A 13,675-nucleotide genomic window follows, 5' to 3' on the forward strand; every position below is an offset into this window, starting at 1 on the left:
GCTCAAACAAGTTTGGATACAACTTGTAGGAGAACGCTGCTTGAGTGCTCATTTATGTCCTCAAAGTGAGAACGGGTTGGCATGGCACTTTTGCATTTTGCATCGCAATATATTTGCGCCACATGCATAAAAACACTTGAATCTTCAGCATTTCAACCACCATTCCAGAGGACTTAATGGGTTCTGCTAGACAACGATCCAAAATTTTGCCTTCGGCATCAGATGCCACCAGCAGAAGTTTGATGTGGGGGGGGGGGGGCGGTGTTTGTGTTTGTTTTTTTGTTTTTTGTTTTTTTGTGGTTTGAGTGAATTCTGTAATTTCCACATTGGAGTTAGTCTTTTAGACTTATGAAAAGTGTGTTTCACACCTCAGTCTCAAATTTTGGAAGGTGCTTCAGATTTTGAAATCTTGGGCCGATTTCTGTAGATACTTCTAGAAATCTCACAGTGGTAGCTCCTCTTGTGTTTTGTCAAAGCTGCAATAAATGAGTTCTTTAAATAAACAGTGTTGGGTCATCACCTCAGGCCATAACATAAAATATATGCCAATGTGGATAAAACAGAACCAGACACATACAGTTCTCCCTCAGTGAGTTCAGGCAGAAATTTAATTAATGCATTTTTTTTAAATAAGTCTCCAGCGTGTCCTCTGGAACAGTGGCAGAAACACAGACGTGAATCTTGAGCATCTGGTGTATAAGCATCTTCTAACACCCACTGCAAAAGTGCCATGTGAACGCCATGTGGTGAAATTGTAAATTAATAGGCAGTATTGTCTCCCATTGGCTGAACAAGAAGTAGGACTGAGTGGACCTGTAGGATTCAAAGTTTTACTTTTTTTTTTGCTTGCAGTTTAACAAAAATCTACATTTGTAAGTTGTACTTGCACAATAAAAAGATGGCACATAGTACTTGTATAAGGTGAACTGACACATTTTTTACAGTACAAATACTTGTAATAAAAATAATGAGCACTGTACTAGAAATCAGTATAAATGAAAATATAGGAAAAACATTCAAGTTATAAAATGAACTGAGAGCTATTAAATATTTTAATATTGCAATTAAAACTGAATATCACGGTTTGAGTTACTCACATGAGTTAACTGCAGTTAATTGCCCTACTCATGATTACTCCATGAGTCGTTCAGCTGTATTCCTAAAACTTGAATCTTATTCCTAAATGACTCACTTAATGATTTGAGGCACCCCTGCAGAACAATATCTGAGCAGTCCTTAATGTAAAATGTAATTCAATGTTGTAATGTAGTGTCTATAGCCAATATCATCTTTGTCACTTTTTCCAGGTATAAAGTTTCTGAATTACACAAATTCTACTGAGAATACTCTAAATTTCCTTGTATGATTTTAAAAATCTTGTGAATGTAGTTTTAACATAATTGGTCTCTAAACAAAAATGTCTGAATTGAATTTCAGTAGGTTCTAGAATTAAGTCTGAAGATTACTATTACATTCATGTTTGAGGATCAAAATTGAAACTACTGGGGATTAGAAATAGTTATATCAACTTGCAACATAGGCTATGACTCTTCTACCTTCTTCCCTTGTGCACTTATTATCCCAGGGGGAATTCTGTGCACATACACAGTTTTTATGTCTCCTATAGATTTCTTTGTACGAAAAATTGTTTGATGGGGGAAACAAAGGGTCTTGTGACTGCTTGTGGTCTCCCTCCCCAGCAGTATGTTTTCAGATCCCTGCGGCAACTTCTTAACCACAAGTTAAGGGGCAACATTTTATATCCTGTATTGTGCCGGAGGTCAGGCTAGATGACACTCTGATGTTAAAGACTGCTTAACTGGGGAATACATAGACTCTCAAATTCCTGTTTGGCCTCAAAACTCTTGCCTTTCAAGTATATTTAAGAAAACAGTTTCATGTTTTCGAAACTTGATTCTGTTGTGCAGTATGTGAAGTGAGTTTTCCAGCTGTGCTGCTTTATTAAGGGTAGAGGAGACTCTGCCCACTGGGCTTCAATGAAATGGAACCTTTTTAAAATGGATTAAAATGTAATGTAATGTAAAATGGATTAAAATGTAATGTAAGAGCTTTGGGTGGGAAGGCTGACAAGAGGAAACTTTGTGGCAAGGACTCATTGTCTGACATTTCCCCCAGGAGCATATATTTTCCCTTCTGTATTCTTCTGACATTCAAACTTACCAAGCATTTAACGAGTTTTCTCTAGCTTAGTCTTGTGTTTTCAGGCCAACTACCAAATGTGGAATTCATACCAAAGACATCTATCCAAAGCTGCAAAGTCAGGATATAAATTTTTTTCATAAGTTTGCATTTTCTCTTACAAATGTGTTTTGACAGCAGCAGTCGAGGCTGGGGTGTAGTTTAGTTCTTATGCTTTGATGATTATACCAAAAAACCTTGCTCAGCAGCCTGAACAATTGATTAAATTAGTATGGTAAAGTGAAATCATAAGGTAAATATAGCTGTGTGTGTTTTTTCTTTTTTTCTTCAGTTTTATTGCTGGCCAGATTTCTAGCAGAACCATTAATTGGTAGTTCTTGCTTCTTTTGGACATCCATGCTTCTTTCTAGGATGAGTAATTAATCTAAGTGACTTTAGTAAAATCTGAAATGTGGAGAATATGCAGTGTTAATTCACATTTTTACTTAGATAGGTCAACAAAATCCAGACTTCAGTTTGCTGCTATCCAAAAAAATTTAGGAGACTGAAGTTTATTTAATATTTAATGTTTTTTTGCTGATGTGTTAGAAGAATTCAAGTTGAATATTGCCCCTCTTGCTTGAGTAGAACTTTTGACAGATATCCAAGTTGGAACAGGAAATGGCAGTTCTGGAGCAGGGGTGGGGTGTAGATCTGTGAATAGCCAAACTACAGAGGGTTGTGTTTAGATATATGATGCAAAGGAAAAAGAGAAGGTGAGGGGGTGGATGGAGTTGAAGGACAAAGTATCACAAAGTTGGAGAGGAAATAATCTGACATCTTGTGCTTAACATTTTAAAAACAAAATAGCTTTTGACTGTTTTATTTTCCAGGATCTTGAAACATCAGAAATTTCAGATATTTTCAAGCAAAATAAGTCTGCAAAATAGATTTTAAAAATGAATTAGTATTGTAGAGATTTTATTTTGTAGAATTTCTTGAATTTCACCCACAACTTTGAGATAAAAGGGAGTTCAGGCATGGGATGTTAAAGGCAAATGGGGCAAGGGTGGATATTATTAAAAGATGAGATGAAAGCATGCTTGTGTTCGGCGATGAAGGTTAAGGAAGAGTAAAAGATGAGGCTAGGCGCAAGGGACATGAGCGGATGGGATAAAATCTCTGGGGCAAGTGAAAATGCTAGACAGAAACTGAGAAGTCTAGATCTGACAAGGGAGAGACAATTGAAGGGGAAGGGAAATAGAGGATATGGGGCAGTCTTTTTTTCCTCTTGATTAAAAATAGAGTTCTGTACAGAAAAGTGAAACCAGAAAGACTGTTTGAGGAATGAATCAGCAGTAGCAAAAAGTGGTGAGGATTGTGGGTGTAGGATTCAGTGAAGTTGAAAGTATGGAATTTCATAAGAGAAGTGGCAGAACCATCAGAGAAGACCCTGAACTTGTGATAGAGAAGGTCAGTCTGAGTTCTAGATTTAAGTCAGATGCTTTGCACTGCAAGAGGTGAAATCAAATGTTCAGTTTGTGGTGGCATAGATGCTGCCATGAAAGCACAAAAAGTGTGCAGGAAAGTGACTCGCACCCCTAGAAGAAAAGGAAGAGGAGAAGGCTGAGAACAGACAAATTCAGTCCTGGAACGCAGAAGTTAAAGCACATGTGGGTGTAGAGCTGATGGGTAATAGTTGGATGAGCCTTGGCCACTGAGGGGTCACAGATGAGGGTTTTGGAGAGTTGTGGAGTTGCATTGGGGCTGCAAGTAAAATGAAGAGATAAGAGCAACAAAATGTACAGCCCATGGATTACATGGTTTGGGCATGGTGTTGAACTCACTGAAGAGTTTGGGAAGAGAGCCAAAAGCCTGAATTGGAAGAAGGCTGATAGGAAGGAGTTGAGTGGATGGTATAAAGTCCACAGGAAGTGGGGACAGGAGAGAGGAGTTGGATGTCATGCTATTCGACAGGCAGGATTGAAAAGAGGGGAGTAGGTGCTGGAGAGGAGTCCAATGTGCCCACTATAGTATCATCCAGAAAATAGGAAAGACTTAAAGAGGGCGACTGTAAAAGCATTCAAAAATACGTGTTCTGATACTTCCAAGTGTGGTTAATTGTTCTGAGCAATAAAAAGTACAGCTTGCACATCACTGGTTCAAGCATCACAGAAACCTCAGTGGTCCCAAACAAGGGATTTTTGCCAGACCAGAGCAGGGAAATGCCCCTGGCTGCCCCCTACTGTCCCTCTGACCACAGATCCCTGGTCTACTGGCTGCGGCTTGTTACTGCAGCCCCCCACTTCCACGCCCCCACCCACAGCCTCCCACATAGCTTCCAAGTGATGTCAGTGCTCTGTCCCTCTCTATCATTGGTTCTGCTGGATAAGAGATGTTGCTGGACCATAGAGTGCTGGTTTTAGGATGTGCAACCTGCGTGTACATGGTGGCCTAAAACTTGCCAACTATTTTGGGACTATCCCAAGCATTTTTCTGTTGAAGTGTGTATCTTCTTACCCAAATCACCCAGTTCTATTTTTGACACTTCCACTGTATGGTCTCATCAATAGAAAGCATGGATGGATACCGAATTACACTCAAGCTATTAACATGTTCCTTTTTCTCATTTGACTATCAGATTTTGTTTTGCACAATAATAATTGGGCCACCTACTTCAAATTACTCTTCCACAGCTCCTTATTTGTTTCTAGGTGCTCCTTGAAAACATAACTGCTGTAGGAGAATCTTGTATTTTTTTTTTAACTGAAGGAATACTTAATTCCTTTTCTAAAGTAAACAATACTTTGTTCCATGTCTTCTGCAGTATGCCTTCCAATTGCTTATAGTCATTCAGCTCTGACTAATTGTACATATGCAGTGCTTGCAACCAAAACCAATTACCAGCATTTCCGTTTTCAGTCTTAACATAATTCTTTTGAATTTCATTCAGTGCTCTAGAAGCATATGCTCGTGGACAATTACCTTGCAGACAGGCAGCACACAACAAATATGAGCTTGCATCAACTGACATGCTCTTCATTTATCTCAAAATGATTCTTACATGTGCTTCTGTGACAACTTTAATTTCCTTTGCCTAGAATCATTCAGTGCTTTTCTATATTCTCATTCAAAATGCTGCTTAGACCTCATTGACAAATTCAGGGGGACATTATCTGTAAAAATGCCCATGAATTGTGATAAGGAGTTTGTTAATTTGTGACTCTTCACTGGTGATATTACAATTTCATCTGTCTTGGATCTAGCCAGACTTCTTTGTCACTAATTGTTTGTTGCCTAGATAATTTTTTGTCCTGATCTTGCATTTTGGTTGTCAACTTAAAGGTTTTTTTCTTTCAGCAGACCATTATTCATGCTGCTTGGAGTTAATGATTCATTGTGACAGGTATCAGAGGGGTAGCCATGTTAGTCTGTATCTGCAAAAACAAGAAGTCCTGTGGCACCTTATGGACTAACAGACATATTGGAGCATAAACTTGTGGTCATTTTATGGATCTTGCATCTGACAAAGTGGGTCTTTGCCCACAAAAGCTTATGCCCCAATATATCTGTTAGCCTATAAGGTGCCACAGGACTTCTCAGGTTCTTCGGGATCATTTTGGTTCATTTTCTTACATCAGTGGACAATCACTTCCCCCGCACAGGTTTGTAGTGACCTGTTTTTGTTTGTCCAGACTGGGGGATTCAAGGTCATCTTCATTTTATCCATTTCCTCACTGAAGTGAGGTACGAGAGATGTTTAACCCTAACTTTTAGAACATTTGGATCAAAAAATTAAAATCCCGCTTGGATCACAGATGAGAACTCATCTTTATAGGTGTTTTTGTTACATCAGCTACATGTTGAACCTCTCTAGTCTGGCGCTTTTGGGACCTGACTGGTGCCATATGAGAGAATTTGCTGGGCTGGGGGAAATCAGTATTATCTAATAGCATTACCGACACTTGCACTGCTTCCTGGGCTCTTAAAAGACATTTGGGGTAAATTACAGTTAAATATCAGCCCAGAGCCGGGACTGGTGGCTGTAAGCAAACCTGATGGGATCATCTAAAATTTAGACGTGACCATGATAAGTGGTCGTCCAGCTAACTAAAATCATGCTGGATTATGGATGTTGCTGGACAAGAGTCCCAGATTAGAGAGGATCGACCTGTACGTAGGCTGACATAATTGGCTCTGCAGTAGGTGTCCATGACTGAAACATTATGAAAGGTCAAGAGTTTTGTACCCCACAGACCATGTTTAATGTAATTTAACCATGACCCTTTCAGCCCTGTCATATATTAGTTTAGTGGTACTGTAATCCACACACGTGTGGGGTGTGGTTCACTTGGAACACTTATGCAGAGAATGAATTTCCTCAACATCCTGAGAACCTGCTGGGTTTTAGCTCAAACTGTAGAGGCTCATGCACTAAGCTCCAGAGGTCTCAGGTTTGAATCTGCCTGTTCATGGTTACACTATTGGCTTAGATTCAGCTTTGAAAGTCCTAGGGTTGCAAAGTTGGAGCTTCTGTGTTAATCAATACAGGGCCATTAACTCTGGTCAGAGCAGTCTACCCCAATATAGACTGAAAGTGGAGTAAATTTTTTTAACAGTGAAACAATGACAGCTGCAAGTGGATTTCTGTGGCTGCTTCTGACAGTCAAAACTCTTTTTAAAGGTATCTGCTTCTGTGAATATAGTGGTTTTTATCTGGGGAAAAACAAACTTATTAGAACAACCCTGATGGGGACACAGACTCAAATTGCAGTGATAGAGTACTTATGAATACTAGTTCCTGTATGAGCTGGCATACTTCAGCTTTTATTAGACTTTTATCCTCAACTTTTATTAATATTTACATTACTGTCCAGGAGCTGTAATGGAGGCAGGACTCTACGTATTTTTAGGGGTAGGTGCTGATGTAACCTTTTGTAAATTAAGATATTTTGTGTTCACTGGTGCAATATGAATAGTGCCTGCTCTGAATAGCTGACAGTTAATGTGGAGGTTTCAAGAGTTTTTTATGGGTGGGTTCAGTTCAGAGACATGTAAAACTTAAATCTCCTCCTATGAATTTTGATGAAGTGTTTTTAGGACAAAGTAATTGGCAGTTTCTTTAACCCTTAAATGTAAACCTCAAAGCAAAAAGTCATCTCATTTACGCTTCTTTGGTGTACAAAAGTTGTGTGTGTGTTTTTTTTTTTTTTTTGACTTTGTGTTTCAAATAACCTTATCTAGATTATGGAAGTGCCACAGCATGCTAGGTGCTTGCCAAATGGAAATAACATCTTTAAAACAGTAGCATTTTCTATACTAATACCTAAATGTGTAGATAAAGTTAAGAGGGATGTAGCTGCATCCACAGTCTCTAGTAAATAAAGCTGAAATGATACTGAATAAGGTTGACAGTCAAGTATTCCTTGACCATATATTGACTTTTTTTTAATTATTTGTCTTCAGGCTAGTGCTAAGAAATGTGGATTAGTCCTCAGTGTGTTGCATTGTGCCACTAAAGTTTGGTAAGGTTGTTGGCTACTAATCTCAAGTTCTTTTTCATCCTTCCCATTTCTAGTCAGACTTGACTTTAGCAGATGATGGCCTCAAACTAATCTTGCTAAAGCTGACCTTCTCTGCTTTTAGATGATTTAAAGGAATGCTCAAAGTTTACCAGACTGAAATTCAAAGTACCTATAAAAGGTACAGATGGTAGGTGTTCTCATGCTCAATTCCAGGACAGTGACCTAGGGAAGAGAAGTTGTGCACCCCAGCAATTAGTTGTTGGAAGGGAGTCAGTGCTGAGATTTCTGCTAGGATGCTTTCCTGCTAATATGGAGAGTCTGACAATGTGGAGAATGTATGCAGATGATGTAACACCCTGATTTTTCTAATTACATGTTTAGTTTTAACTTTCATGAATATTTTTCTGCTGCTAGTCTTAGCTTTTATTATATGATACAAACATTGGCTCTGTTAAAATCTAGACATTAGGTTCTGCTGAGTACAACTTCTGAGCTGTAGAAGACCATCAGTTCCGGAAGAGAACCTCCTAATACTTGGTTTACAATACTATTTTGTATGAAGAGTTCTTTAAGGGCCTCTGTACTCATCCTTGTTTTTGAGGGACATGCCTGGGCATTCTCTCAGTGGTGAGATGTCAGTCTCCTGTGTTCATGCCCCAAGTAGTCATCTCACTTTTCAGCCACTATAAAGTAACTCAGCCTTTGTGTCTCCTAGACCCCTTTCTAGCTTCATTTTACGTATATTACTGGGTGGAAGGAATGTTAAGAGTTTGCACTTAACCATCCTTCAGCCATTCCATGCCTAGATCTGGATACAGTGGATGCAGTCTGACTCCCAAACCTGTGTAGCTGTACCTACCTTGGAAGATGCTTGTTTGGCTATTAAAAACATTTTAAAAAATTGCAAAGCTGGTATGGTGTGGGACCTGATAACATAGCACCTGAAATTCTTAAATGCATCATCAAGCCCATAACTGTAGCAGTACATTAACTGTGAGGGTATGGACTTCTGGGAAATACCAGCAGAGTAGAAGGCAGGGATTATTCCCCTATAAAGGGAAAAGGTCCCACAAAGAGTGCAGTATCTCTAGGCCAGTAACCCTAATCCCTGGTTCCAAAAAAGTCTCCATGTTTCTCACCCCGCTCTAGCCTTTCTTTGTGGTAACCAGGGCAATTACGATTTGCTACTAGGCTTTCCTGAGTGGTGTGTGTGAAGCAACTAACCTTTGATAGTTACATATATAGACCTGAAGACAGCCTTCAGTTTTGTCAGTAGATATGCCTTCTACAAAACCATGGGAGATGTTCCTGTGAGGTTGTTTCAAGGTCTACCTTGTAACTGGCTCAGGTGTGTTGGAGAACCTGTTCTGTTTTCACAGTAGGCTTAGGATGAAACAGGGACTTGTCCAGGTCCCAGATGTATTCTGTTGGAAAATGGCTCCTTGAGCATGTATCTGTAAATATTGGGTATAACTGTTTCTTTTAGTGACCAGGATTGTGCGGCTGACCTAGTTGTTTTTGATCCGGATGGTAACTTTTTCTAAGTAGACTGCTCTAAACATGAAGTAACTGCTTTTGGGCAAACACAAAAATCCACAGTGTGAGGAAAAAACTCATGATGCAAGCCTTTTATGCTTCTGGACAAACTGTGGGAGCAGTCAAATAGGTATAGTTCACCACATATGCAAGATAAAACTGGTTTAGTAGCCTCAGCCTTAAAGCACCTGCAAACCCAAAAGGGGGAAATGCATTCAGAAGTACATATTTATCAAACCTGAATTCTTCAGTTCCTCTTATGTAGCTGTGAAACATAGATGCTGCTTCAAAAGAAGGCTGTAGACGTTTTGAATATATTGCCAGCAGTGACTGCTGGGTATAACGTTACCATTTATCAACAATAGGGATGCGTCTCTGAGAACTATTCTCAAGGGGGTTTAAATTCTCATTGGCTGCATGCATCTAGCCCTCTTGGCTTATGTTGCCAGTCTGAGACAATGTTCCTATATGATGAGCTTTGAAGCTCATACATGAGGCCAGGTGAAGTCACTTCCTAATTAGATAAGTGATGGTCACACAGTTGCCCATGATTTAACTAATTGAACCAGATGACTGGTAATTCTGTGGAGCTGATAGATACCTGGAATAGAGCTGTAAGGAGCAATTAAGTACACTTGCTGTTACGAACTGCCACAGTCAAAGGATACCATAGATCATGTTCTCCCATTTGGAAGCTAATCTCATTGTGCGTTGGTGTTTAGGACGTCATGGTGAATAAGTAGTTAATCAGTTAGTCCTTGCTTCTTAGGATAGTACCCTATCTTGTAAGTGTGTCCTGCATTCCTAGTACTAGGTTGTATAGATTTACAGTTAACCAATTTAAATGCATATTGTTTGGGCCTGGTTTAGCAGGCAATCCAGACAGCTCTGGATCAGTAATCTGTCGTCTGTATTTGTACCCCTTCCTCAAATATTTGATCTGCAACTTTTGAGTGACTTTTCTTCCAGGTCATTTATAAAAACATTAATAGTCTAGGGTCACAAACTGCTCACTTATGGGAACCCCTCTAGAAATGTGACATACTATAGTTACCTTCTGTTGGCACAGAGCCATTTAAAACTAAGTTAACTTTAGATAATTCTAGTCTTTAATCAAAATGTTATATGGTACCAAGTCAGACACCTGAAAGATGAATTTGAGCCTGTCTTCTAGCTCTTTTTCATTCCAGAACAAACACAGAGCATCTCCAGTGATATCAGGGATAGAGGTACCTCATGCAGACCTCTGAACACTAATCTTCCTTTGCCTGGGCAATCAGATTATTTGCAAGAGCCTCTCCTGTTGATGATGATGATGTGTCCTTACAAGTATCATAAAAAGCAGCCTAAGAAGAGTGACTGGGACCATGAGCCTTCCAGTCCATTGTCTCCCTGGGGGTATATCCAAGATGATCCCGTGATAGAGGACCAGATTGGGCTTCCCTTATCCACCTGATCAGTAGGTAGTTTCCAGAGCTGGTGGGGAGGATACCAGACCCCAGCTGTGACTAGTGGTCCTTCTCCTGGAATCTTCCAACTCTGTTTTCATATCCTGTAATCTGCTCCAAAGCAGGACCTAGCTCTGTCTTTTGGTTCTCTTGTCAACCAACTAGACACACTGTCTCTAAATGTACAAACAGGATGTGTCCACTAACAGTTGAGGGCTACCAGTTTTTAACCAACATCCCATAGGTATGTTATAGCTAGCTTTCTCCTCTCAGGACAGGGAAGAATGTAAGTTGGCTGTAACTAGAATAGCATATTCATTTTTCTTTCTGTGTACCTTTTCTAATGCCATGAGCCAAGGCATACTGTGGGCTCCCTTCAGAGGAGCAAAGCAGGCAGCAAAGACACCAGTGATGAGGGTCATATTCTAGTTAAGAATTTGCTCACAGCTGCCTGTGATTCTTCTGGTTCAAGTGACAGAATTATAGCTGTGGAGAATAAGGCCTCTCAAAGATATTTCTAGTTATGATTTGATGTAAAGCCAGAAAATCCTAAGGCAGAATTGAAGATCATCCCTTTCGAGAGCATTAGCCTCTTCAGGGAGTGCAGTAAAGCCATCAAGGTCTGCATCTTTGCTCTGAAACAGATCTCATCCTTATATCCCCCTGCTTCTGACATGAGAAGGAAACACTCAGCATCGGGAGAGTTAGTAGCCTCTCCAATGTTTGCATCTCTTGCGCAATACAACATAGGAACATGATTTCATCAGTCTTCTATGCTTGCCTGCTACCAGTGTCTTGTTAGGTTTCGTGCCCTTACCAGTCTTGGGGTGGAATTTCCCACTCTTATAATAGAATCAGATTACAAGGCTGTCAGGTGTCCCTTCCCCCACTCTACACTGAGTGCAGATAGTGGGGCCCTATGGAGACTTAGGCTGTGTCTATACTGTATAAATTCAAAATTTCTCATTGATTTTTTTTTTTTTTTCCTAATTCTGGAATTGTTTGATCTTCACCATCCTCACTTCACACCATGCTTCCCACAAAGTCGAGTCATTGCTGCTACACCCACATTGGCTAACATCGCCTGTTGCAGTAGTGCATTGTGGGACACTATTCCACAGTTCCCTGATCCCCGTAGCATTCTGGTCCCTGAATATATGTGGATTCCTGGAAATAATGCAGAAGACATGCAAAATTAGAGAAATTTTGGTTTCCCCACACATTGCTAACATGGGTGCAGCGACTGTATTCTCAACTGGCCATGCGTCTCACCTCCCATAACTGCAGAAACGTGATCCCTGAAAATGTGGGGACCCAGAATGTTTCTTACATTAAGAATGTAGGAAGAAAGAATTTGGTTTCCCCATATACTATATTGTTGCTGGGGAGAGTCTTAATACAGGGTCCTGGACTGTGCAGGAAAAAAAATTTTGGGGTTTTCCTCCAGCCACAGCAAGCCCAGGTATGGGCCCAATTGGGGATGTTTGATGACCCGTTGAAATAGTCCTTGCCTGGTTGCAGCAGGCCCTTTAGCCCCTAGGTGAGACTTGCCCTGGTGGCAGCAGCAGCAAGTCCAAGTATGGGCCAAGGTGGGGCTCTCTAGATGACCAGTTCAAGTAGTCTTCCCCTGTTGGCAGCAAGCTTCTTAGCCAGTGGGGAGACTTTTTTCCCCCAGTGGCAGCAGCAAGCAGCCCCAGGGGAGAAGTTGGGTGGGGGGCGGAGGGTTGTCATTGGACAACCAGTTGAGCTGTTCCTTTCCCCCAGCTGTTAAGATCTGGGGAGCTTTGCTGCTGCCGGGGGACTTCCCCATGGGAGTAGCAATGCCCTCTTTCCTGCACAAGTGGCAGTATTGTCAGCACCGAACAGCAGGGTGATGTGATGTGGCTGAGTGCAGGGAAAGATGCAGACTGTGGGGGAGGGAAGGGGGTTTGCACACATGTCAACAGCTGAGAAGTTGTTTCTCAGCACATTATGCAAGCACAACCCCCAGCACAGCCTTGTTGACAGATGGTACGGCGGGGCAGGGGCTGGCACCAGGGAGCACAGGAAAAACAGCAAGTAATACCTACAGATCCGCAAACTCCTGCAGGGGCAATTTGAATGGGTAGATGCACTCACCGCACTAATAGTCTGAAGAATGGCTTCTTTCTTTCTATGCTATCATACTGACATGAGCCCACAGCTAAAGGCTCGGTGCTCCCACTTGAAAATTCAGGCTCTTCCTGCTACTGGAGAGCAGTGGCCAGAGCATAGCACTGAGGGGCATTTTGGGTTACATATGGGACACCTCTGAAGGCTAATTTGCTTTTAAGACATGGCGTTTCTACACTACCCTAAACTTCTGCATTTGAGCTTGATGCTATACCCATTGGGTAACTGCGATTTTGTAAATTCGAGCTAACTGTCTTAAATTTGAATTTATCTCGTAGTGTAGACACATCCCAAAATACCTTATTTATGAACAGGCTTTACCTTAAAAACTTCCCAGGATCACAGATTTGCTGGATTCTGGGAGGGAGGGTATGCTGCCACCATCAAGTGAGAAGAAACATTCAGACATCTTCCTGTGGGGCTACCCCAAGGTCTTAAACCTCCCTTCGGGGAGAGCGTGGACATTTTAATAATAAAAAAAAAACCCATATAATTCAATAGCTGACTGTTTTGGTCTGAGGCACGCTCCTCCTTAGGGCACAGAAATCAGATCGGTTATGTACAACAGTGATTTATTCACAAAACAGGAGAAAAATAAATCATGTTTATGCAGAGGAAAAATACTTCCCTGGAATTCAGCTTAAAAGTTACAGTGGGAAATCTCAAGTCAGAATACCACAGAAGAAGAAGAAAACAGAGCAGCCAACAACAAAACAAGCCAACAATCAATCCAAATTTAAAATAACAAGAAATCTGAACGTTTCTAACTGTACATTTCCCTGGTACTTACACCTCTCTGGCTGATTTTGTGACAGTCAGGATATTTCAATTCTACTCCAGTTGCCTGAGACATTTCCCTTTGGGTCTTTCTCCTTG

The 13,675-nt window shown here is 40.8% G+C and overlaps 1 protein-coding gene across 4 annotated transcripts in view; it reads left to right on the forward strand.

The window, feature by feature from the left end:
• The window catches only part of LMBRD1 (LMBR1 domain containing 1), a 164,074-nt gene that overhangs the window by 27,454 nt on the left and 122,945 nt on the right, over window positions 1–13,675 (forward strand). The window lies entirely within an intron of this gene.

Source organism: Carettochelys insculpta, chromosome 3, assembly GCF_033958435.1.
Source record: "Carettochelys insculpta isolate YL-2023 chromosome 3, ASM3395843v1, whole genome shotgun sequence".
Lineage (NCBI taxonomy): Eukaryota > Metazoa > Chordata > Testudines > Carettochelyidae > Carettochelys > Carettochelys insculpta.